Source organism: Lithobates pipiens, unplaced genomic scaffold (assembly GCF_037356315.1).
Source record: "Lithobates pipiens isolate NorthernLeopardFrog02 unplaced genomic scaffold, aLitPip1_a1.2 Scaffold_1, whole genome shotgun sequence".
Lineage (NCBI taxonomy): Eukaryota > Metazoa > Chordata > Amphibia > Anura > Ranidae > Lithobates > Lithobates pipiens.
The window spans coordinates 213,133,609-213,155,255 of NW_027507685.1; the positions used below are offsets into that span (position 1 = coordinate 213,133,609).

Below are 21,647 nucleotides of genomic sequence, written 5' to 3' on the forward strand. Positions count from 1 at the left end.
TCCCCCCCAAAAATATAATAAAAACGAATTTCTCCCTTAGTTTAGGCCAATATATATTCTTCTACATAATTTTGGTAAAAAAATAAAAAAAACGCAATAAGCGTATATTGATTTGTTTGCGTAAAAGTTATAGCGTCTACAAAATAGGGAATAGATTAATGGCATTCTTATTATTTTTAATTTTTTTTTACTAGTAATGGCGGTGATCTGTGATTTTTAGCAGGACTGCGCCATTGTGGCGGACAGATCGGACACTTTTTTGGGGCCATTGACATTTATACAGCGATCAGTGCTAAAAACAGCCATTGATTACTGTACAAATGTCACTGGCAGGGAAGGGGTTAACACTAGGGGGCGATCGAGGGGTTAAATTTGTTACCTAGGGAGTGTTTCTAACTGTGGGGGGTATGGGACTGCCTGGAGAAGGAGACCGATCGCTGTTCCTAATCAGTAGGAACAGGAGATCTGTCTTTCATCCCTCTGACAGAACAGAGATCTGTCTGTTTACATTGACAGAACTCTGTTCTGTCTCTGTCAGGCCACGTGCATCAGCTTCCCCTACAGCTCCTAAAGCGTTTTTTTTTTTTTGATTAACAAAGATACCCTTGTCCCTTAAAGCAGATAAAATAACACAGTGCTTGTCCTGTGGAATCTGCCCCCTCTAAACTGTAAATCCCCCTCGCCCTGTTCTGTTCTTCTCTCTCCTCTCCCCTCAGACCCCCCCTCTGCTATTATTTAAAAAGTGTAAATACTGACTTTCAGCTGTCTTTAGGCCGGTCACATGAATCGTGGCCACATGATCTCCCCGGCTGACGTCAGAGGAAGATCACGTCCCCTCCAGCAGAAGCAATCCATTGGAGCTGGAAAGCTGCCGCGAGTCACGTGACCGGCCTGAAGATAGCTGATAAACGGTATTTACACTGCTCGCTTTTAAAAATGCTTTACACAATGTGCTATGCCTGGCTCTAACAGAGGGTCTGGCATAGACTTAGATAAATGGGTTCACAAACCCTTCAAAGTGGCCGGGGAGCCACAGGAACGCAGTATAACTGCTGCGGCTGGTCCTTAAGTGGTTAATTGAACAATATGAAGTTAGAAACTGATTGGCTACCAAGTACAGCTTTTTGGATTCTCTAGTTTTAGTAAATCAACCCCCATTGTCTTTCTACACTACAAAATACTGAAAAATGTCATCTATACTGCAATTAGCTGAAGTAAAATTGTGTTGTAGTCAACTTCTGTGTCTTACTGAAGAGTTAAAGCGGAGGTCCGCCAAAAAAAAAAAAAAAAAAAAGAAAAGCCAGCAGCTACACATAGTATACATATAGCTGCTGGTTTTAACAATAGGACACGTACCTGTCTTGGAGTCCAGCCATGTCAGCACTGCAGGTGATGTTTCGATCAGCTGTCGGGTGCTGCCGCCTCCATTGCGGGTAAGGGAACCCGGCAGTGTAGCCTTACGACTTCACACCAGGAACTCTATTGCGCATGCGCGAGGCCCCGCTCCTCTCTCCTACTTGCCTGGCGACAGGGGGAGGAGGAGGAGGGAGAAGGGAGTACCGTGGTGATGTCATGGGCCTCTGCGCGGACTCCTGGAAGTGGGGACAGGATACCTTTTTTTGACAGGTATCCTGTCCCTCCTCCCCCCGAAAGGTACCAATTGTGGCACCAGAGGGGGAAGGGAGACAAATGAGCAGAAGTTCCATGTTTGGGTTGAACTCCGCTTTAGGCTGCCTGTGGATGTTGCCAAGTCAGTAGGGAACCATACTATCTGGACCTAAAGCAGCATTTGAAACATCGTTTTCAACGGTTTCACTGTTTCAAATCACAGTTTTTATTGCCTCATTTATTTTATGTATTTACAAGCCAGATGTGGTGCATCTGGATTTTGCAAAAGCATTGAGTAAAGTTCCCCATAAACATTTACATACTTCCCAACTTTTTAAGATTGGAATGAGGGACACCTATTAGCAAAAGTATGTATACAAGGAACACACCCCCTGCCACACCCCCTTAAAGGAGAATTATACCATTACAAAATTGTTAAACCCAAAAGTGATTTTTTTTTACCACTACTATCCCTTTATATTGGCTTTAGACATTTACAAATGCAGCAATTTAAAAGTTGGATGAAAGGTTTAGCACTGGGAAACACTTTTTGAAAGATAAATGGTGCATTTTATGTACAACTATATAAATCAAACCAACAGGAAGAGGAAAGAGGAACAGAGAGACTTTGTTTCAAATCAGGGACAGTTGGGAGCTATGCATTTACTTTACAAATTGAGGTCTGTTGGCATGGACCATAGGGAATGTACATGGATAGAAAACTGGTTACAAGGGCATGTCCAAAGGGTAGTGATAAATGAGTTGAGAGGTATCTTAATATAGCGAGGTCTTACCCCAAGGATCCCCAGTGAGAACTTAGATTAGTCTGGAGTGGTAACTGGGGTACCCCAAGGCCCAGTCCTGGGATGAATTCTCTTTAAATTATTCATAAATGATATAGAGGTTGGTATAAATAGCTCAATCTCAGTATTTGCTTATGATACAAAGCTAAGCAGGGCAAGATCTTCTCAGAAAGGAGGTGGAAACCTTACAAGAAGACCTCAATAAAACCATGGGGTGGGCAACTACATGGCAAATTGGGTATAATGTTCAAAAATGTAAAGTAATGCATTTGGGTGCTAAAACTACAAACTCAAGTTACTCACTAGGGGGAGAACCTCTGGAGGAATCTAGGATGGAAAATAGAGGTGCAAAGGATCAAAAAACTCATGGATCAGATCGTTCCTCGAATCAGAGTCACAGATCAGATAATTTTTCGGATCAGCAAATAATTGAATTTGAAAAAAACCTGTGAAAAGTCCACCACCATATAGTCCCTACTGTAATATCCACAATCTCCCCTACTGTAATATTGGCTGAGTATGGCTGAGTTATGGCAGTGTATTGGCGGGGTTATGGCAGAGTATGGCTGGGTTATGGCAGAGTATGGCTGGGTTATGGCAGAGTATGGCTGGGTTATGGCAGAGTATTGGCGGGGTTATGGCAGAGTATTGGCGGGGTTATGGCAGAGTATTGGCGGGGTTATGGCAGAGTATTGGCGGGGTTATGGCAGAGTATTGGTGGGGTTATGGCAGAGTATTGGCAGGGTATTGCAGAATATTCGCAGGGTACTGCAGAGTATTGGCTGGGTATTGCAGAGTATTGGCTGGGTATTGAGGGATGGCTGTCACAGAGCAGCACTGTGGACACTACAGATCCAGCCCACAGCGCTGCTGACACCGATCTCTCCCCTCCACTGTACAGATCAGTACAGAGAGGGGAGGGAGGAACCGGCGTCATTTACAAGTGATCGCTCCATCATTTGACGGAGCGATCACATTGTAAACCGCCTGGGTGTAGAAAGATGGCCGGCGCTTCGGAGCTAGGCCAAAGCCTTTCCTTTCCTAAGGCCGAGAACGCGGAGTGCAGCGTGTGCCGATCCGAGCGGGGTGACCCGTTCGGATCACGGATCAGTGACGATCCGTTGCACCCCTAATGGAAAAGGACTTGGGGGTCCTAGTAGAAGATAGGCTCAGCAATGACATGCAATGCCAAGATGCTGATAACAAAGCTGGCAGAATATAGGCATGTATTAAAGCGGAGGTCCACCCTAAAGTGGACCTTCCGCTCATCGGAACCCTCCCCCCCTCCGGCGCCACAATTGGCACCTTTCAGGGGGGAGGGGGGTGCAGATACCTGTACAGTACAGGTATCTGCACCCACTTCTGGGATAGCTCTCTGCGGAAAGGGGCGGAGATTACGCCCCTTTCCGCAAGTGCCTGCCCCTTTCCGCAAGTGCCCCACTGCCTGCTGGGAAACACACAGATCCCAGAGGCAGCGGGGACCGTCCTTAGTATTTGCAGTATTTGTAGCTGCAGTATTTGTAGCTGCTGGCTTTTAAAAAAAAAAAAAAAAAACGCGGAGTCCCGGCGGACTCCCGCTTTAAAAAAGGGATTTACTCCAGAGCTAAAATTTTAATTCTCCCACTTTATAAAACTTTGGTCCGGCCACATCTGGAGTATTCTGTCCAGTTCTGGTCACCAGTCCTCGGGAAGGGTGTGCTAGAACTGGAGAGAGTCCAGAGAAGGCGACAAAGCTAATAAGGGGGCTGGAGGACCTCAGTTATTAGCAGAGGCGGCTCTAGGCTTTGTGAGGCCTTAGGCAAAACTTAGACATGGGGCCCCACTCACGCCCATAATGGGAAAAATAATTCAAGTGATAAAAAATAACGGTGTGCCCCCCCACAGCCCTGCCGACTTCCCTTCTCTGCTCTCCAGCTGACTGCTGTGGGGGGGGGGGGGGGGGGGGGGGCTGGGATCTTCAGGATGGAGGCTGGGAAAAGGGCCTGGTAAATTATATTTTCCAGCCCTTACCTTTGCTAAAAGAACACAGTGCATGATTGGAACTGATCGCTCACTTTGTTCATTCATAGAATACTATGCTTTAGTTTATGAATTACCAGGAGCCTCTGTCTCCTGTTCATTCATCTACAGTGCAGCTGACGCTATAGAGAAAGGAACTGGGGAACGTGTTTCCTAATTTCCTTTCTCTGTCTCAAAAGTGAGACTTCAGAGGTCCGTTTAGAACCCTGATATCTCACCAAAGATACCAAAAACTCTCACCAAAAAACGTAAAAATAAATAAATAAAAAGATTGTAAAAAAAAATTAAAAATATAACTGTGAAGAATATATATAAAAAAAAAAAAAAAAACAACAATAGGTAGCATAATTTATCCACACTCACTGTTTTTTCTGTATGCTACAGGTCACCATCTCCCTAGTAGGGGCACCTACTGTACAATGGTGGTAAATTGGAGTAGGAGAGGAAAGTGGAGGGTATGACGGTGGGTAATATGTACATGAGAGGGGTGCGGGTTGTATGGTGGGTAGTATGTACATGAGAGGGGTGCGGCATGTATGGTGGGGGGTAGTATGATATGTGAGGGGAGCGGAGTGTATGGTGGGTAGAATGTACATGAGAGGGGTGCGGAGTGTATGGTGGGGGGTAGTACGACATGAGAGGGGTGTGGAGTGTATGGTGGGTAGTATGTACATGAGAGGGGTGCTGAGGGTATGGTGGGTAGTATGTACATGAGAGGGGTGCGGAGTGTATGGTGGGTAGTATGTACATGAGAGGGGTGCGGCATGTATGGTGGGGGGTAGTATGATATGTGAGGGGAGCGGAGTGTATGGTGGGTAGAATGTACATGAGAGGGGTGCGGAGTGTATGGTGGGGGGTAGTACGACATGAGAGGGGTGTGGAGTGTATGGTGGGTAGTATGACATGAGAGGGGTGCGGAGTGTATGATGGGGGGTAGTATGACATGAGAGGGGTGTGGAGTGTATGGTGGGGGGTAGTATGACATGAGAGGGTTGCGTAGTGTATGGTGGGGGGTAGTATGACATGAGAGGGGTGCGTAGTGTATGGTGGGGGGTAGTTTGACATGAGCGGGGTGCGGAGTGTATGGTGGGGGGTAGTTTGACATGAGCGGGGTGCAGAGTGTATGGTGGGGGGTAGTATGACATGAGAGGGGTGCGGAAGTGTATGGTGGGGGGTAGAATGACAAGAGAGGGGTGCGGAAGTGTATGGTGGGGGGTAGTATGACATGAGAGGGGTGCGGAGTGTATGGTGGGGGGTAGTATGACATGAGAGGGGTGTGTAGTGTATGGTGGGGGGTAGTATGACATGAGAGGGGTGCGTAGTGTATGGTGGGGGGTAGTATGTAGATGAGAGGGGTGCGTAGTGTATGGTGGGGGGTAGTATGTAGATGAGAGGGGTGCATAGTGTATGGTGGGGGGTAGTATGTAGATGAGAGGGGTGCGTAGTGTATGGTGGGGGGTAGTATGTAGATGAGAGGGGTGCATAGTGTATGGTGGGGGGTAGTATGTAGATGAGGGGTGCGTAGTGTATGGTGGGGGTAGTATCAAATACACCACTAATGCATTAGTGACTAGTGGCAATTAATTAACCCCTTTGTGCTGCATTAGTGGCAACAGTATCAGTGTTTATGAACCCTTTCATGCTGCACCATATAGGGGTTAATTAACACTGATACTGTTGCCACTAATGTAGCACAAAGGGGTTAACTGCCACTGGTCACTAATGCATAGTAATGCATTAACCCCCTCCATGCTGCATATTACAAATACCATCTGCAAACTTACGTGCACTGTTGCAGGGGGCTTCACTGGCTCCTCGCAGGTCTGTACAGCAGCACTCTAATCTGCCTTTTCATCCCGCCTCCCGGCCTGTGAATGATATCACACCAGGCGGGACTAGGAAGCTCCTGTCGGGCGGAGATTACTCCGCCTGACAGGGAAGTGAATGCGTTCGTTGGACGGGCCCATAGCGTACTCGCATCGCTCTGCTGCAGATTTAACACAGTGCAGCGGCGGCCGACGGGTGTCACAGAAGCGATGCAGAGCAAGCCCCATTTTTACGAGGCCCCCCTTCCCAGTCCGCCCCTACATCCTGGCGGGTTCAGCAGTGGCCGTCAGCTCCGCCTCCTTTACAATTCGTCTGCAGCAGCGCTGTATACAGTAAAGACGGTGACGCTTTACCATCCCGGCCCGCTAACCCTGCCAGCTTGGAGACACTGACCGGGGACATTCCCTCCCATTCTTCCACACGCACATCAGGCAAATTAGGCGGTTGCGAGGCCCCTGTGAGCACGGGGCCTTAGGCAACTGCCTTATTTGCCTAATTAGAGAGCCGACTCTGGTTATTAGGAAGGACTACAAGCAGTAAACTTGGAGTCCCTGGAGAAGAGACGCTTGGAAGGAGATATTATATACTATTAGATGGGCATCTTAATGAACGCAATATACAGGGATATGGGAATTGCTATTGACATAAACTCACACCCACACCACACAGGTTAAATTGGATGGACTGGTGTCTTTATTTAACTATATCAACTATGTAACTAACAAGCATTTGTGCCATTCTAGAAATGTCCAGATTTTGCTTTGAAGCCAGGATCATTATGGACAACTTTCTACAGTAAACTATGGAATGATCACACAGATACCATGTTACCTTTTACAGTATCCACTCTTCTTACATGGGACATTGAACAGTCTCAAATGGAAATTTCAAGACCCTGTACATGCTGTATAGGATGAAACAAGCAATAATAATCTTCCCCGAGAACAGGGACCCCCTTCCCCCCCTCTCTGAGGACATGGACCCCCTTCCCCCCCTCTGAGGACAGGGACCCCCTCCCCCCAAGATAGAGATCCCCTTCTCCCCCCTGAGGACAGGAACCCCCTTCTCTCTTGGGGACAGGGACCCCCTTCTCTCTCTCCTGGGGACAGAGACCCCTTCTCCTTTGGGGACAGGAACCCCCTTCTCCCCTGGGGACAGGGACCCCCTTCTCTCTTGGGGACAGGGACCCCCTTCTCACTCTGGGACAGGGATCCTATCTCACCTGGGGGCAGAAACTCCATCTCCCCTGGGAATGAGGACTTCATCTCACTTAGGGACCCCATCTGCCCTGGGGATCAGGACCCCACCTCCCCTAAGAACAGGAACCTGATCACCCTGTGTGTGCCAAACTCACTGCTCTGCCTGCCATGTGCCCTGTGTGAGGGCCCTCCTGTGACAGCTCTTATAAGATAAGGACTTCATCCCACTGTGTGATCCCCCTGCATGAATGATCCCTCTGTGTGCACCCCTTACACAGGGAACCCCTCTGTTTCCTCCCCCTGTAAGTGCCCTCTTACATAATTGAATTCACTCCCCCCTTACATCAGTGACCCCCCCCCCCCCCCCCCCCAGACTGGCCCGACGGCTCTGTCTCCGGTGCAGCATACAGGGCTGGTTTTCAGTCTATAGTCTCTTCTCCACAGTCCATACACATCTGACTCCTCCTGTAATCCCAATCCCGGCGGTGCTCTCACTCTTGATTCCTCTCCAGACTCCCCCTAAGAGACTGCGGACACATTAAAAGACAAGAGATATTCAGAAACGGTTAGAGGCTGCAGACAGGATACAGGAGGTGGTTAGAGGCTGCAGACATGGTACAAGAGGTGGTTGGAACATGTGCACAGGATACAGGAGGCAGTCAGAGGATGTGGAAATGGTACAAGTAGTGGTCAGAGTATGCAAACATGTAGGGGGAGCAAACAGAGGGGTTCCCTGTGCAAGGGGTGCACACAGAGATATCAGTCATGTAGGGGAATCACACAGTGGGATGAAGTCCTTATAAGAGCTATCACAGGAGGGCCCTCCCACAGGCACATGGCAGGCAGGGCAGTGAGGTTGGCACACACAGGATGATAAGGTTTCTGTTCTTAGGGGAGGTGGGGTCCTGATCCCCAGGGCAGATGGGGTCCCTAACTGAGATTAAGTCCCCGTACCCAGGGGAGATGGAGTTCCTGCCCCCAGGTGAGATAGGATCCCTGTCCCAGAGTGAGAAGGGGGTCCCTGTCCCCAGGGGGGAGAAGGTTACCCTGTCCTCAGGGGGGGAGAAGGTTTCCCTGTCCTCAGAGGGGGAGAAGAGGGTCCCTGTCCTCAGAGGGGGAGAAGAGGGTCCCTGTCCTCAGAGGGGGAGAAGAGGGTCCCTGTGCTCAGAGGGGGAGAAGAGGGTCCATGTCCTCAGAGGGGGAGAAGAGGGTCCCTGTCCTCAGAGGGGGGGGGGGTCCCTGTCCTCAGGGGGGGGCCCTGTCCTCAGAGGGGGGGTCCCTGTTCTCAGAGGGGGTCCCTGTTCTCGGGGAAGATGGAGTGGGATATGGGATGGTTTCACTTACCACGACATGCAGGTCCCTCATTTATGGTCGTCTGGGCTCCCTCCAGCAGCACGGATAGGCGATCAGCATATCCACAGGGAGCACATCTTTGGCCTGACAATCTGGCAGCAATTGATGGGTACAGTTAGGCAGCGTTTGATGGGCACAATGAGGCAGAGTTAATACACTAAGGGGGGGGGGGGGGGGGTGTTACTGAGATGATGGGAAACCTTTATATCAGTGCCCTCTTACATAATTGCAATCACTCCCCCCTTACATCAGTGATCCCCCCCCAGACTGGCCTGACGGCGCTGTCACCGACCTCCTCTCTCCGGTGCAGGGTGCAGGGCACAGTTAGACGGCTCCAGGTTGGTGGTTCTGGTTTTTAGTCTTTAGTCTCTTCTCCACAGTCCATACACATCTGACTCCTCCCGTAATCCCAATCCCGGCGGTGCTCTCACTCTTAATTCCTCTCCAGACCCCCCTAAGAGACTGCAGACAAGTTAAAAGACAAGAGATAGTCAGAGATTGCAGACAAGATACAAGAGACGATTAGAGGCTGTGGACAGGATACAGGAGGTGGTTAGAGGCTGCAGATATGGTACAAGAGGTGGTCGGAACATGTGCACAGGATACAGGAGGCAATCAGAGGATGTGGAAATGGTACAGGTGGTGGTCAGAGTATGCAGACATGTACGGGGAGCAAACAGAGGGGTTCCCTTTGTAAGGGGTGCACACAGAGGGATCAGTCATGTAGGGGGATCACACAGTGGGATGAAGGCCTTATAAGAGCTGTCACAGGAGGGCCCTTACACAACACACATGGCAGGCAGGGCAGTGAGGTTGGCACACACAGGGTGATCGGGTTCCTGTTCTTAGGGGAGGTGGAGCCCTGATCCCCAGGGCAGATGGGGTCCCTAGGTGAGATGAAGTCCCCTTTGCCAGGGGAGATGGAGTTTTTGCCCCCAGGTGAGATAGAATCCCTGTCCCAGAGTGAGAAGGGGGTCCCTGACCCCAAAGGAGAAGGGGGTCCCTGACCCCAAAGGAGAAGGGGTCTCTGTCCCCAGGAGAGTGAGAAGGGGTCCCTGTCCCCAGGAGAGAGAGAAGGGGGTCCCTGTCCCCAAGAGAGAGAAGGGGGTCCCTGTCCCCAAGAGAGAAGGGGGTCCCTGTCCCCAGGGGAGAAGGGAGGTCCCTGTCCCCAGGGGAGAAGGGGGTTCCTGTCCCCAAGAGAAAAGGGGTTCCCTGTCCCCAAGAGAAAAGGGGTTCCCTGTCCCCAGGGGAGAAGGGGTTCCCTGTCCGCAAGAGAGAAGGGGGTCCCTGTCCTCAAGAGAGAAGGGGGTCCCTGTCCCCAGGGGAGAAAGAGGTCCCTGTCCCCAGGGGAGAAAGAGGTCCCTGTCCCCAGGGGGTAGAAAGCGGTTCCTGTCCCCAGGGGGTAGAAAGCGGTTCCTGTCCCCAGGGGGGAGAAGGATTCCCTGTTCTCGGGGAAGATGGAGTGGGATATGGGATGGTTTCACTTACCACGACATGCAGGTCCCTCATTTATGGTCGTCTGGGCTCCCTCCAGCAGCACAGATGGGCGATCAGCATATACCCAGGGAGTAAAAAGCTGCGCCAACCCTCTAATTAATTAAATAACTAAAATAAAATGTTAGAGTATGTGAATAATTAATATATGAATAATTAATACAATCAAATAAACACCTCAAGTGCATAAAAATCGAAAAAGTGCATAAAAAATGGCACAAACAAAAATCCAATCATAAAAAGTTCATATGCGAGTCCAGATAATAAGCGTTTGTATTCTTAAATGGCAGCACCACAGTGGTTCAACACATTCCGAAAGCGCATGAAGTGCCCGTCACCATATAGTGAATGCGCTTACCAGAAAATATATAAATTGAAGCGTTTGTATATAGTCGGTGGGTCACATCAAAGATATCCTCCTTTCAGTGGGTCAGCACTCCATCTCATAACAGTACTCCCCGGACAATGATCTGTTCCGTGGTCCCAATAGGGAACTCAGTAGTCCACAGAAAAGAAAGGAACCGACATAGCATAATATCGTAGGGACAATTTATTAAAAGTAAAAGTAGCACACTTACATGTGAGTAGATAAATCACAGCGTATAAGAACAACATAAAAAGCCGGCCGGCAAACAGGAGCCCGTCCTCCTCTCCTACAACGTGGTGGCGTCACTGCGTGCCTTCCCAGACGCGTTTCGTCATGGTTCCCCATTGACGTCAGGTATGACGAAACGCGTCTGGGAAGGCACGCAGTGACGCCACCACGTTGTAGGAGAGGAGGACGGGCTCCTGTTTGCCGGCCAGCATTTTATGTTGTTCTTATACGCTGTGATTTATCTACTCACATGTAAGTGTGCTACTTTTACTTTTAATAAATTGTCCCTACGATATTATGCTATGTCGGTTCCTTTCTTTTCTGTGGACTACTGAGTTCCCTATTGGGACCACGGAACAGATCATTGTCCGGGAGTACTGTTATGAGATGGAGTGCTGACCCACTGAAAGGAGGATATCTTTGATGTGACCCACCGACTATATACAAACGCTTCAATTTATATATTTTCTGGTAAGCGCATTCACTATATGGCGACGGGCCCTTCATGCGCTTTCGGAATGTGTTGAACCACTGTGGTGCTGCCATTTAAGAATACAAACGCTTATTATCTGGACTCACATATGAACTTTTTATGATTGGATTTTTGTTTGTGCCATTTTTTATGCACTTTTTCGATTTTTATGCACTTGAGGTGTTTATTTGATTGTATTAATTATTCATATATTAATTATTCACATACTCTAACATTTTATTTTAGTTATTTAATTAATTAGAGGGTTGGCGCAGCTTTTTATTTTTGTATTGCTGTTGAGTGCCATATCGCATTTATTGCTGCTGCCTATATTACATATAGTTTGCTTGTTTTCACTATTTTCCCCAGCGCGGTTTATTTTTCCTATATATACCCAGGGAGCACAGTTACAGCCTGACAATCTGGCAGCGTTTGATGGGTACAGTGAGGCAGCCTTTGATGGGCACAGTGAGGCAGCCTTTGACGGGCACAGTGAGGCAGCCTTTGACGGGCACAGTGAGGCAGCCTTTGACGGGCACAGTGGGGTGTTTGCTGGGCGTTTGTTGGGCGCAATAAGGTGGCGTTTGATGGGTGCAGTGAGGCGGCGTTTGATGGGCACAGTGAGGCGACGTTTGATGGGCACAGTGAGGCGGCGTATTTATTGGCAGAACAATGTACTGTACTTGGACTCAGTGCTATGCACGGGGGCCCGCCCCCCTCTCCAAGCTCTGCTCTATCTCCCCCTCCAACTTTCCGCCTCTGCCCGCCCCCTCGAGTCCATAATTTTTCTGGACCCTGGACATACATAAGATTCGCGCATGCGCGATTTGCAGCGTGTAAGTGGGGTGGGCGGGGCTGTTTCTGATGGTAAACCATCTCTCCACCTCCGCCCGCCCGAGAGCATAATATTTCTTGACTGTGGCTAGCTCCCGCTCATGCATGATCAAAGGCCGTGAAATCGCACATGCGCTGCAAAGCCCCATGAGTCGCAGAAATTTTTACAACACCGGCTCCTGTGGACAAAAGACATCCCAAAACAAGTTGCACAACACTACGCATACAGTAGAACACTCCAGGCACACATTTTACTCCCCTGCACCCCCTGTCACCAATATCATTTTTTTTATTTTTTTTTACTGTTTACTGCATGGGTGCATTGCGACTGTAATAACTGTTAGGACCGTTAGATTTAGCCCCCATTTAGGTCTAGGAACCCCCCCTAATAAAGGTTTAACCCCGTAATCACCCCGTTGCAAGTGTCACTAAGCAATCGTTTTTCTGATCGCTGTATTAGTGTCACAGGTTATGCTAGTTAGACAGGTAGGTATTTAGATTCGCCGCAGCTTTTTATAGCATCAGGGACCCCCATATACTACCTAATAAAGGTTTTAACCCCCTGATTGCCCCTTAGTTAACCCTTTCACCAGTGATCATCGTATAACTGTTACTGGTGATGCTGGTCAGTTAGTTTGTTTTTTATAGTTTCAGGGCACCCACCGTTTATTACCTAATAAAGTTTTAACCCCCTGATCACCCGGCGGGTGATATAAATTAGGTTTTAGGGTCAGATAGGGTCTGCGTTGCCCCAGGCAGCGCCAGGTTAGTGCCAGTACCACTAACACCCACGCACGCAGCATACACCTCCCTTAGTGGTATAGTATCTGAACAGATCGATATTTGATCTGATCAGATCTATACTAGCGTCCCCAGCAGTTTAGGGTTCCCAAAAAGGCAATGTTAGCGGGATCAACCCAGATATCTGCTAGCACCTGCATTTAGCCCCTCTGCTCAGCCCACCCAAGTTTACGATCGGTCACTGTCACTTACATAACACTAAACACATAACTGCAGCATTCGCAGAGTCTGGCCTAATCCCTGCGATCGCTAACAGTTTTTTTGGTAGCTTTTTGATACAGTCGCTGACAGCCTAGGTGCTTTTTTACCCGCGAGTCTCACTAGTGTACCACTAAATTTAGAGCCCAAAATGGCAAATCGAAGGTACACTAGTGAAGCGGCCTACACGTTTCTGAGCATATCAGATAGCGAAGAGGAGGTCACTCCTTTGTCAGATTCAGGCTCAGAATACGATCCTGTAGAGGACAGCGGTTCCATGACAGATAGCTCTGATGACGGAGTTTTGGTCCCTGCCAAGGTCAGGCGTACCAGACCCCGATCTTCTTCTTCTGTTGTTGATGTGCAAGAACCGCAGGTCCCTCATATGGGGCAGAGCAGTACTAGCGCCGCTCACCCTTCTGGTGAACTGGCAAGCATCAGCAGCCTAGTACACCCTGGTCGTTGTCAAACCAGCACTGCAGTAGCACGTGGTGAGTCCCATAAGTGCAGTTCAAGCTGGTCAGGTGGCAAGCACAAGTAGTGCCCCGCTGCCACTAAGAAGACGAACACAGGCCCATCGTGCCCTTCCTGCTGCTTTCGCCAATCCTGATTGGGAACCCACCACTTCTGCAGCACCCGTACTTCCCCCATTCACTGGCCAACCCGGCATTCAGGTGGAAACAGTTGATTTTACGTCACTTGATTTTTATTCACTGTTTTTCACCGAAGATCTCTATAGATCTATTGTGGACCAAAGCTATTTGTACGCTGGTCAACACATCGCCACTATTCCCCAGTCCTCACTTGTCAGAGATTGGAAACCAATTACAGTTTCCGAATTTAAGATCTTTCAACATGGGCATAACCAAAAAGAGTGAGTTGGGGTCATATTGGTCCACTGATACAATTCACCATATGCCCGTGTTCTCTGCCTCCATGACCAGGGCACGATACGAGCAGATCTTGCGGTTCATGCATTTCAAAGACAATAAACTCTGTCGTCCTCATGGAGACTCTGGATACAATCGGCTCTATAAAATTCGGCCCCTCGTAAACTGCCTCTGTGACAGGGCCACGGGCAATACATGTAGTTTTATGGTTTACGAGGGCAAAGATAATCACATAGAGCCAACAAACTGCCCTGACTACATAGGAAGCGCTGGCAAGATTGTGTGGGACTTGGAGTCACCCTTATTCGGAAAGGGGTACCACTTGTACGTGGACAATTATTACACGAGCGTGCCACCATTTAGTCATTTGTTTGATCAGCAGATTGGAGCATGTGGCACCGTGCGACCTTATAGCCGGGGCTTTCCCCAGCGGCTTGTAGATTCCCATCTTAGCCTGGGGGAGAGAGCCTGCTTGCAGTGTAATAACTTGCTCGCTATGAAGAGGACGGATAATAAGAATGTTTTCGTTCTTACCTCCCTTCATGCAGACATGACAGTCCAACTTACTACGGCGACTGGTGTTGAGGAGAAACCCCTGTGTCCACGAATATAACCAAAATATGGGAGGGGTGGACCTCCATGGCCAGTTGTTGGCGCCGTACCTAGTTGCCCGTAAGGTCAGACGCTGGTACAAGAAAGTGTCTGTTTATTTATTTCAATTGGCTTTGCTGAACGCTCATGTTCTATACAGAGCTTCAGGACGGACTGGATCCTTCCTTAACCACTTCAATACTGGCCATAGTAAAATTCCATCCTCTAGTTTGTGGGGGATATCTGAATGATGCCTATAGCTACAGGCATTATTCAGATATCAATCTTTCCGGCCGGCGATTCTGTGCACGATAAGAACAATCATAGCGGCAGTTCCACCGATTGATCGTTCTTATAGGCAACAGAGGGGACGCCCCCTCCCGCCACCATTCAGTGCTTCTCCGGGATCTCCCGTGCCATCGGGGGCCCGGAGAAAGAATCGTCTGCCTCCGGGTGACGACCATAGAGATTTCCGGTGACCAGATGGTCACCAGTCATCTCTATGACAGTCGGAGGCCCGACTTATTGACCCCATATCTCTCCATAAAGAGGACCTGTCACATAGATTGCTATTACAATTTTTTTTTTTTTAAAAAGAGTACCTGTCACTACCTATTGCCATCGTAGGGGATATTTACATTCCCTGAGATAACAATAAAAATGATTAAAAAAATTATTTTTAAAAAGCATGACGTGTTTGGTAAACATGTACCCGGCCTAAGATCATCCTTTTTATTTCCTCAAACATTTGGGCATAATAATGTGTTTTAGTGCATTAAATTGAAAAAAAGTGTTTTTTTTTCACAAAAAAAAATGCTTTGGAAAAATCGCTGCGCTAATACTGTGTGAAAAAAAAACCAAACACCCTCCATTTTAATCTGTAGGGCCTTTGCTTTAAAAAAAATTATGTTTGGGGGTTCAAAGTAATTTTCTTGCAAAAAAAAAAAGTGTCAGAAAGGGGTTAAAAGAGTGGGTGATGTGTGACATAAGCTTTTAAATGTTGTGTATAAAATGCCAGGACAGTTCAACCCCCCCCCTTCCCCCAAATGACCCTATTTTGAAAAGTAGACACCCCAAGCTATTTGCTGAGAGGCATGTCGAGTCCATGGAATATTTTATATAGTGACACAAGTTGCGGGAAAAAGACAATTTATTATGGGTTTTTTTTTTGCACAGTTGTCACTAAATGATATATTGCTCAAACTTGCCATGGGCATATGTGGAATTACACCCCAAAATATATTCTGCTGCTTCTCCCGAGTTCGGAGATACCACAAGTGTGAGACTTTTTGGGAGCCTATCCGCGTACGGGACCCTGAAAACCAAGCACCGCCTTCAGGCTCTCTAAGGGTGTAAGCTTTTGATTTCACTCCTCACTGCCAATCACAGTTTCGGAGGCCAAGGAATACCCAGATGGCACAACCCCCCCCCCTAAATTACCCCATTTTGGAAAGTAGACACCCCAATACATTTGCCGAGAGGCATGTTGAGTATTTTACAGACCTCACTTTTTGTCACAAAGTTTTGAAAAAAGAAAAAAATACATATATATTTTGCTTGCCTTTCTTCATTTTCAAAAATAAATAAGAGCTGCAAAATACTCACCATGCCTTTCAGCAAATAGCTTGGGGTGTCTACTTTCCAAAATGGGGTCATTTTGGGGGGGGGGGGTGCTATTTTTCCATTTTATGGCCTTCAAAACTGTGATAGGTATTGAAAAAAATTAGCGCCCTTAGAAATCCTGAAGACGGTGATTGATTGGTTTTCGGGGGCCCCGTACGCAGCTAGGCTCCCAAAAAGTCCCACATATGTGGTAACCCCGTACTCAGGAGAAGCAGCAAAATGTACTTTGGGGTGCAATTCCACATATAACCATGCCATATGTGAGCAATATATCATTTAGAGACAACTTTTTGTACATATTTTTTTTGTCATTATTCAATCACTTGGGACAAAAAAAGAAAAAAATATTCAATGGGTTCAACATTCCTCTCAGCAATTTCCCTGGGGTGTCTACTTTCCAAAATGGGGTCATGGGGGGGGGGGGGGGGGTTGTACTGCCCTGCCAATTAGCACCTCAAGAAATGAGATAGGCCGTCATAAACTAAAAGCTGCGTAAATTCCAGAAAATCGACCCTAGTTTGTAGACGCTATAACCGCAAACCAATAAACATACGCTTAATGACATTTTTTTTTTTACCAAAGACAAGCGGCCGAATATATTTTGGCCTAAATGTATGACTAAAATTGAGTTCATTGGAATTTTTTTTATAACAAAAAGTAGAAAATATAATTTTTTCTTCAAAATTTTCGGTCTTTTTCCGTTTATAGCACAAAAAATAAAAACCGCAGAGGTGATCAAATACCATCAAAAGAAAGCTCTATTTGTTGGGAAAAAGGGACGCAAATTTTGTTTGAGTACAGCATTGCATGACTGCGCAATTATCATTTACACAGACGCAGTGCCAAATTGTACAAAGTGCTCTGGTCAGGAGGGGGGTAAAAACTTCCAGGGCTGAAGTGGTTAAAAAATCATAATATATAAACGGGGGGAGACGACTCCATGGTATTCTATGAGATGTATATATTATATATACACACATATATATAAGGGTGGGGGGGGAGTCATAGGAAAACAGTATATATATATATAGTGAGAGAACTGATAGACTATTAGATATAAGAACACACAAGCAGTCTCTCCATGTTTCCAGGGACACAGATCAGAGCGCTCCGCACAGGGACAGCTCATTCTCTCCATCATAATATCTACAATACAGAGCAGTCCCTTCTTCCATCACACACAACCCAATGGACACAGATCACCCCGCACTCACGTTCAGCCAGCATCGCCATGGTAACTCCGGGGGAGGGGGGGGGGGGAACAGCTCAAACACACTGCAGGGATTTCAACGGCTGATCCGTCCAGTCTGCATTAGAGGAGACATTTTACCGTAGACGGAGGCAACAAAATCTTAAGAAAAAATAATATATATTAAATAGTAATACTTTATTAATTAGGAAAAAAAATATTTAGATTATATAATAAATAGAAAATAAATAGGTATAAATGCGGGAAGTAAATCGATGAAACAGGGCACGTGACTGATGAGCTACAGCCAAGGAGCCTGATGAGCTGTGGTCACGTGGCGGATTAGCTACAGACACGTGACCAGCTTCTACCAGCGGACCGGTAGCCGTGACGTCACACAGGTGGAGTCACAACGGCTGTAGGGATATAAATAGAGGAGCAGAGCGCTGCGAGCTCAGTCTTTACCGGGCTCTTGCCCGGTCAACATCTCTTTTTTTTCTAGCTCCGGTCTCCCCGGCCGTTAGTCCTGATCACATAGGAAGGGAAGTCTGCATAACGCACACAAACAAAAGGGTAGGGGCGCTGATGCGCCTGTGTGATCTATTTCTCTATATGTATGTATTGTATACACTTTGCTCACACTCACCCATCCCTTAAAGCGGTAGTAAACCCGCACATTTTTTTTTTTTTTTTTTTTTTTAAACCTGCAAAGCAAAAGGCATAATGAGCTAGTATGCACCGCATACTAGCTCATTATGAAATACTTACCTTAGAACGAGGCCCCGACATCTGGCCCGATCCACGCCGAGGGAGCTGACATGCTCCCTTAGCGTTTCTTCCGGGTATCGCGGCTCCGGCGCTGTGAGTGGCCGGAGCCGCGATATCGTCACTCCCGCGCATGCGCGCGGGAGATTTCAGTCCGGCCGCTCGGCTGCTGCCGGATTTTGACGGTGAGAAACCCCTTGTGCGCATGCGCCGCTGCAGTCAGCGGCGCATACCGAGGGGAATATTTCCTAAACCGTACAGGTTTAGGAGATATTTTTTTTACCTACAGGTAAGCCTTATTATAGGCTTTCCTGTAGGTAAAAGTTAAATGTGGGTATACAACCACTTTAAAGAGGAAGTAAACCCTGATGGGTTTACTTCCTCTTTCATTCCCGGCAAAGCATAATGGACTACTATGCATCGCATAGTAGTCCATTACGTGTCACTTACTTACCTGACAAAGGAGCCAGCGATGTCACCGCTGTCCCCTGTAGTACAGCGCATCCATCTTCTTGGTGGGTCTCGCTGCTCCGCTGCTGTCATTCGACAAAGCCGAGATGACATCACTCCCACGAATGCGCACGGGAGCCGCCATGCGTGGCATATTCGCTGTTGACGGTGCTGCACTCAGTGCGCCAGCGCGCCGCTGTCTATGGCACCTGCGCCGTAGACAGCGGTGCCTGTCTTTCAGCAAATATCTCCTAAATCTTATAGGTTTAGGAGATATTTCTTGGACCTACAGGTAAGCCTTAATCTAGGCTTACCTGTAGGTTAGTGATGGGAAGTTCGGATCTTTAAAATGAATCGGTTCATTTCGAACTGCTCACTGAAATGAACCGATTCAATGAATCGATTCTTCGGTTCACTTGCTGAGTCTACTGACAAGCAAGTGAACCGAAGCTCTGATTCAACCTTCTTAAATGATTAGAATCAGAAGACTGATTCACACAGAAGGTTGGCAGGTCCTGGTAATGTTTACTTTGATTTAGTTCATCGGCGCAGAGCACAATTGTTGTCAATTGACAATTATTCCATTGTTGTCAGATTAGCGCAGTGTCATGCATTTTGGTGATACACAAACAGCTGTGTTAGGCTGGGTTCACACTTGTGCGATGCGGGAACCCTGCGATTCCACGACGGGTTCCTGCATCGCACCCAACTCGCACGACAGTTCACAACGACATATGCGAACTGCTGGGGAGTGTCATACAATGTTAATGGCACCCCCATTTCAGTTCGCATGTCGCACTGCGAAGTGCCAGTTTGGACATGAATCGGATCACATGAGTGCTATGCGATCCGATTCTGGTGCGGACCAAAAAAAGGGTCCTGTGCGAGTTTAGTCCGAATGCGATACAATTTCAACCATACTATCTGTATGGCTGAAATCGCATTGCACGGACATCGCCTGTGATTTGCACTGCAGTGCAAATCGCATGCGATTTTGCACTATGCTGCAGTGTGAACCGGCCCTGAGCCTAGGTTTCCGCAAATTTGATGGATAGCAATGTTACCTGTGAAGTTGCCCCAGAATGCAGTTCACATGCACACAAACCCCGCTTTTCATTTAGGCTCTGTTTCCACTTGTGCAACTTGTCCTGCGACTTGGGACTGTAAAGTTGCATGACAAGAACTACCCGATTTCCAATGAGTACTGTTCATATCTGTGCGACTTCAGAGTAGTCCCTGCACTACTTTGGTCCCATTGTAATGTGACTTGAGGTCCATAAACCTCCAGAATACACAGGCATGGCTTCAAGTCGTGGCAGAATCGTGCAACTTTCTGGCTTTTCAGGCTAACGCAGCCTGAAAGTTGCACAATTCTGCCGCAATTTTGATGCGACTTTAAAGCAATGCCTGTGTATTCCGGAGGTCTATGGATCTCAAGTTGCATCAAAGTGGGACCAAAGTAGTGCAGGGACTACTTTGAAGTCGCACAGATACGAATAATACTCATTGGAAATCATAGAGTACAAAGTCGCAGGACAAGTTGCACAAGTGGAAATGGAGCCTAAATGAAAAGTGGGTTTTTGTGCATGTGAACTGCATTCTGATGGGCCAACTTCCCAGTTAACATTGCTAGCCATCAGATTTTCCCATAGTCTTTACAGCGCATGCGCAGGAATGATGATCAGATTTTACTACCACTACCATGGGCGAAGTACCCCTGGTAGTAAAATCCAATCGTTAAGGCTATTTTCACACTTGTGCGACTTGAAAGTCAAGTGCTTTTGCCATGATTTTTGCCATGACTTGAAGCAATGTCTGTGTAATCTTGAGGTCTCTGCCACAAGTCGCATCAAAGTCAGACAAAAGTAGTACAAAAACTACTTTGAAGTCGCCCAGATATGAACTGAACTCGTTGGAAATTATTGGGGTGTGACTTGTCATGTGACTTTGCAGTCTCAAGTCGCAGGACAAGTCGCATGAGTGTGAAAGGGCCTCAGGCTGTCCGTACCACCTTATCACTGCTGCTACCTCATTGGTTTAGTGTATTGTTTTACCTGGTGGTGACTCGTGGTTCTTTCAGTGTACTGTGTTCTAAAAACTGATACGATTCTTTAACTCGGTAACTTGTACGATTCTTTAACTCGTTAACTTGTTACGATTCTTTAAAGTGGAAGTAAACCCACTTTTTTAACTTTTACCTACAGGAAAGCCTATAATAAGGCTTACCTGTAGGTAAAAAAAATATCTCCTAAACCTGTACGGTTTAGGAGATATTCCCCTCGGTATGCGCCGCTGACTGCAGCGGCGCATGCGCACAAGGGGTTCTCTCCGCGAAAATCCGGCAGCGCTCGTCCGGCCGGATTTAAATCTCCCGCGCGCATGCGCGGGAGTGACGATATCGCGGCTCCGGCCACTCACAGCGCCGGAGCCGCGATACCCGGAAGAGACGCAGAGGGAGCATGTCGGCTTCCTCGGCGTGGATCGGGCGAGATGTCGGGGCCTCGTTCTAAGGTAAGTATTTCATAATGAGCTAGTATGCGGTGCATACTAGCTCATTATGCCTTTTGCTTTGCAGGTTTAAAAAAAAAAAAAAAAAAAATGCGGGTTTACTACCGCTTTAACTCGGTGTACTGTGTACTCCTGGCTCGTTTTAAGTTTGTATCCAGTTCCTGAGTGTCACTGTGCTTTGAGTCAGCTGATTGGTTGCAGGGAGGGGCCAAGCTCTCTCACTCTAGGATCATATTACCACTGCCAGCTCTGCTGCTCTGCTATGTACTGAGTGCAGAGTGAACTGTTTCAAGCGAATCAGTTCACTGAAAAGAATCGATTCATCCAGTTCACTAAAAAGAACCGATTCAAAAGAACGATTCGTTCATGAACTGGACATCACTACTGTAGGTTAAAAGTGTGTTGTAAGGGTTCACAACCACTTTTAA

General features: G+C 47.6%; 1 long non-coding RNA gene across 1 annotated transcript; it reads right to left on the reverse strand.

Annotated features, from left to right (window-relative positions):
- Positions 1–7,817: 7,817 nt before the first annotated feature.
- Positions 7,818–17,975, reverse strand: LOC143982870 (uncharacterized). Its single transcript, XR_013274524.1, has 4 exons — positions 17,522–17,975; positions 9,102–9,271; positions 8,801–8,901; positions 7,818–7,983 (listed from the first exon to the last, which is right to left on the reverse strand). It is a non-coding gene; the product is annotated as an uncharacterized LOC143982870 (long non-coding RNA).
- Between the last annotated feature and the right edge of the window lie 3,672 nt (positions 17,976–21,647).